Source organism: Carlito syrichta, unplaced genomic scaffold (assembly GCF_000164805.1).
Source record: "Carlito syrichta isolate Samal-C Ts95f unplaced genomic scaffold, Tarsius_syrichta-2.0.1 Scaffold315528, whole genome shotgun sequence".
Taxonomy (NCBI): Eukaryota; Metazoa; Chordata; class Mammalia; order Primates; family Tarsiidae; genus Carlito; species Carlito syrichta.
In genome coordinates this window covers 46,585-52,031 of record NW_007259624.1, presented here as the reverse complement: position 1 = coordinate 52,031, position 5,447 = coordinate 46,585, and the positions used below count along the sequence as shown (strand labels likewise).

Genomic DNA, 5,447 nt, shown 5'->3' with positions numbered 1-5,447 from the left:
TCAGGCAATTCACTCACCTCAGCCTCCCAAAGGCGCAGGATTACAGGCTGAGCCACCGAGCCCAGCTGCTGGTTCTCTATACAAGAATATTTAGATGGTTTCCAGTTTTTCACTATTCGAATATTGCAGTAAACATTCTCATATAATTGTATGACGAAATTTCCTGGCCAAGTGCCGTGGCTCATCCCTGTAATCCCAGCACTTTGGGAGGCAGAAGCAAGAGGACTGCCTGAGCCCAGGAATTTGAGACTGGACAACATGGCTAGACCTTTTCTCTACAGTAAATCAAAAAAATTAGCCAGGTGTAGTGGTGCAGGTCTATAGTCCTAGCTGCTTGGAAGGCTGAGATGGAAGGATCACCTGAGCCCAGCAGGTTGAGGCTACAGTAGCTGTGATCGTGCCACTGCACTCCGGCCTGAGTGACAGAGTGAGACTCCAACTCAAAAAAAGAAAAAAGAAATTCCCAGAATTATTGGGAATTATTGGGTCAAAGGCAGTGGGCATTTTGTATTTTAATAGCTATTGCCTTGTTGCTCCCCAAAAAGGTATAATAAATTTACCTTTCTACAGACAGTTAAGAGCTATTTTTCCTTATACTCTTGCTTACTGTATCATCAAACTTTAAAATTTTTACCAACCTATTGAGTGAAAAATTATACCTTGTTTAAATTTGTATTTTGTTAAATTTATAAAATGGTGTATCAGATACTTGTATTTCTTTTTCTGAGGATTATTTTAAATAGCAAGTTTCTATCATGCATTTATAAGAGTAGTGCTAACTTATAAAACATATTTTTGTAGTTGTTGTTGTTTGTTTGTTTGTTTGTTTTGAGTCGGAATCTCACTCCATCGCCCAGGTAGGAGTGCAGTGGCCTGTTCACAGCCACCACAGCCTCTACCTGCTGAACTCTGGTGATTCTTCCATCTCAGCCTTCCAAGTAGCTGAAACTACAAACGCATGCTACCATGCCCAGCTAATTTTTATTTATTGTAGAGATGGTGTATTGCCAAGCTGCCCGGGCTGGTCTTGAACTCGCGGGCTCAGGCAGTCCACTCACCTCAACCTCCAGAAGTGCTGGGATTACAGGCTGACCCACTGAGACCAGCCAATATATTTGTTTTATGTGTAGCTGGTCATCCTTACAATTCTAGGCAGAAACCAATACATTCATTAGGCATTATAGTATACATTTTTGTTTGGCAAAATAAAATACTAACTGCCTTCATCAAATCTGACAATCTAATGCAATCTATCAACAAAAATAATCCTGACTTCTATTATTTGATACAAATATCTGAATTAACTTAATATAATTGGTGAATGTTTCCTCAAACTATTGATAATATTTCATACATGATGATCTTTTACATCATGATCTTATCATAATTCTGGGAAATGACTTAAGGGAATTATTACCATATGGTTTTGAATTAGACTATTTCACTCACAGGAGAAATATTTCAAGCTATTGATAGTTACTTGGTAGTAATAGGCCTGTCTTTAACACTTCTGTGCTTAGGAGCGTCCTGAAATATAGAGTGTTATCAGAGAAGATTCTGAAGCAGTGCTGTTGATTGATAGAAGTCTGATGGAATAAATGTTACAATAACAAGTTAAATGCAACTAATTCTCTGGAATGGTTGATAGCAAAGCTGTGTAGTAGGAGATTGCGAAAGGGTTTTCTGAGATAATATTGTGAAATGCTCCTTGGAGAGGTTACCACTGTCTCATAATTTGTGAATTTCTAACTTTTTGTCATATGTCATATATATGTGTGTGTGTGTGTGTGTGTGTGTGTGTGTGTGTGTGTGTGTGTGTGTATGTATGTATGTATGGAGGGTTGTTAATTTTATTTGTTGTTAATTTTACTCACTTTTTCCCCTAGGCAAGTGTCAGATATGCTGCATCCTGTTTCTCAGTAAAGGATAATATTTTTTTCTTGCTGTGGTTGAGAGAAGGAACAGGCAATGAATAGTCATTTGTATAGCATTACTTAGGGAGTGTACAGTCTCCCCTCTGGAGTGCAGAGATGGGTGGATGTATGCAGAGCCCAGGCACATAGTAAGCCCCCATACATTTTGAGTGAATGCCTGGAATTTTTAAGACGATAAAATGTAAATAATTATCACTGGAACTTCTTTCTGGACCTTTGTGAAACCTTCTTAAAGAACAGGGTGAAGGGCTTTGAGTGGGGGTGGGGAAATAGGTACACTAGTTTTAATTATTAGTTTCCCTTATGAGTAAAATGGAGAAAATATCAAGTGCCCCGCACACCTCCCTGGGGCACGTGTGAAGATTAAATGAGGTGATGTTTGTCTTTAGAGTCATTCATTATCAAACATTTATTATGTTAACCTCTTTTAAGTCCCCTTAGCTCTCAGGTCCCCTGCACAACTATAGGTAGGTGTTATTATTACTCCCATTTTATGTCTAAAGGAAACAGGCCTGGCTTTGCTCAGATGAGGCTGGAATTTATACCTAAGACTGTCATACATACCCTCAATAAATTCACCAGTAGGAAAGAGATATTTAAAGAAATATATGTAAAAATGTTTTTTTGAGTATAAAGCAATGTACAAATATATCAATTCATCATTGTTGTCATCTTTATCACAATTATTAATATTATTGTTGCCTAAATTAGAGTGGTTAAACAAAACATTTTCTTCCTTGCCAAATTTATTTCTGTTTTAATTTAAGTTTTAAAAATTGGAAAATATATACAGTATATATTTTATTTGGGTGAGTATTTCATGAGTATTTCATGACTCGGCCAAAGATAACTTCAATCTTATGTTTTAATATATAAGTAGATACCCCTGCATGCTTATACATAGAGAAGTTTAACCTGGGGTCATGCATTCTTCCTCAGTGGGGGTTTTAGAAACTGACACCCACTACTGTCCTAGATGCCTGGGTTGGTTTGGGTGAGATCCTTTCTTGAGTTATACTTTTTCTGAATCCCCTGTGGTATTCTACTCAAGGATGACGGGGATCCAGGTGTAACTAAGAGACCTCGAAATGGTACATGATGTATACATTAGTGTTGTTCTTTGGTTTTTGGTCATAGCCACTTTCCAACAAAGCATGTTTTTTCTGGCTTCTCAAAGCAGATTGGCTTTGAGACCTTTCATCAAAACATGCCACCCAGTTTCTGATTTCTTCACACCAGACTGGCCTATCCAGAGATCTCATTTTATTTTCTGGGCTCTGTCTTGATGAATAAACAGTTAATATATATTTTTTAACCTTTCTTTTCTTCTAAAAACCCTGAAATTCTCAGTAAATGTCATGTGACTTGGATTCCTAGAGAGGTAGCAAATAATTGAAATTCATTTTTGGATTCTCCACTGTGGCCTCCTGTGTTTCCAGTCCCTGCTCATCCTGATACCTACCATGATAATAGCTTATTAAAACTTCAAAATCTAGCAAAAGTTCTTCTCCAACCTGGCGATGGGTCTGCAAAAAAAAGTCCCAAGTGTTTGTCTTCAAGGAGTGTAGACTCTAGTGGGCTTCCACAGCTTTCCTAGACACCCAATTGGAGCCCTGGCCTGCTCTCCATCCCCATGACTATGTGATGATAGTCTAAGCATGTATGTTTGTTTGTAAAAATGTATTTGGAGTGCTTTCTCCCCCAAAGATTGCCTTAGTTGAAGAACTGAATCAAAAGCATACACACCCTATGTCTATACTTTGAAACTATCCAAACACCACACAGCTGTTAATAAGGTTGTCCCTAAACCAACAGATACTCTTTGTTTCTTAAAGGTATATTATTTGCAAAGCTTTGTGTTCCTTAACTGCTTGCCCTTAGAAACTTGCCTGTCTAGAAAAGGGGGCCTCTGAGTATTGTTTGTCACAAAGAAATTGCTTTCAACACTTCTGCAAACCCTTTTGGCAGGAACATAGAATCCACAGTCAAGAAATTAAGAGCCACTGCTGTGGCTTGGGGTTTGGTAAGTTGTAACTGGAGATAGGACCAAGAAATGTAAGCTGGGTAGTAAATTGTGAGGGATTTGTTTTTCCAACAGACTAGGTGGTTGAGGGTTATGTCTTACAAGGAAGACATTTTTACTTAGTTTGCTATATGAAAGTGAATGCCCTTGAGTATCTTAGTTTTTCTTTCATTCTTAGTTCCTTTTCAATTAAACAAGTATTTAAATACCAACTACAATCAAGTCACTGTTCTGTATCTTCTTTGTGCTCATGTTGTTGTATTTTAATTTTTACATTAATTCTTTTTTAAAACTTGGTATTACATGCACATTTTACAGTAAGTTGTACAGTGAAAATACCTTTCTTCCTTGTATCATAGCCACCTAGTCACTTCAGCTGGCCAAATTTCCTCAAATTCTGTACCGGTTTCTTATGCATTGTCCCAGATATAATCTATGCATATACAAGCGTCCGTTTGATACTATTCCCTTGCTTCACACAGATAGTACTAGCATACAGTGATAGACTTATGTTTCCCATATTCAAGTCCTGTATAATTCCTGCCCATATTGACTATGCTTGGCCATGTGACTGGTTTTGGCCAATGGAAATTAGCAAGTGTAATACAAGCAGAGGCTTGGTAAGTACTTGCAGGTTGGGACTTGCTCTCTAGGAATGCTTGCAATTGTGACCCCCCCCCACCCAGAACCCTGGAGTCTCCAACTGTGAGGTCCCTACCTAGACACGAGGAGAATCTACATGGAAGAGAACTGAGGTCCCCACCAGCAGCCTTGGCTGAGCCTCCAGCCAGCAGCGAGCATCAACTTGGCAGACATGTGATGAATGAACCATCTTCTCAAAAGTAGACGTCCCCAGCCCCGTTCAGGCCACCCCAGGTGATGCTATGTGGAGAAGAGACAAGCTTTCCCTGCCAAGCCCTGTCCAAATTGAGAAACTGTGAGCTGTTGCTAGTAAGCTACTAAATTTGGTTGGTCATGCAGCAACAGACAACAAATATACTACGTATACAGTGTGCCCTGTGCCTTGCTTTTTTCACTGAACAATATATTAGATGTCAACCTGTTTCAGTGTGTACCGAGCTACTTCATTCATTTCAAGAGTTGATAGTATTCCATTGTATGACTGTACAATAACTTAATTAACCAGACTCTTATTGATGGGCATTTATGTTTTCTCCAGTCTTACACAGCATTTAATCTTTGTTGCATGGTTCCTTTGCGCATGAACAGACATATTTATTGGATAAATTCTTAGAAGTAGAGTTGCAAGGTCAAAGAGTATGTATGTACATTTATAATTTTAATAGGTATTACAAATCCCCCCTTCCCTCAGAAAGGTTACACTTTCACTAGCAATGAAGGAAGATGGTGCACTGGAGAGCAAGCCCATGGAGCTAGCCTGCCTGTGAGCACTGTGTCATTGTGTGGGTAGTATGTTATATTTCTCTTTAGTAGTTTTTTTTTTTTTTTTGAGTTGGAGTCACTCTGTC

At 38.6% G+C, this 5,447-nt stretch overlaps 1 pseudogene; it reads left to right on the top strand.

The window, feature by feature from the left end:
* The first annotated feature begins 4,686 nt into the window (after positions 1-4,686).
* The window catches only part of LOC103275539, a 6,219-nt pseudogene continuing 5,458 nt past the window's right edge, over positions 4,687-5,447 (top strand).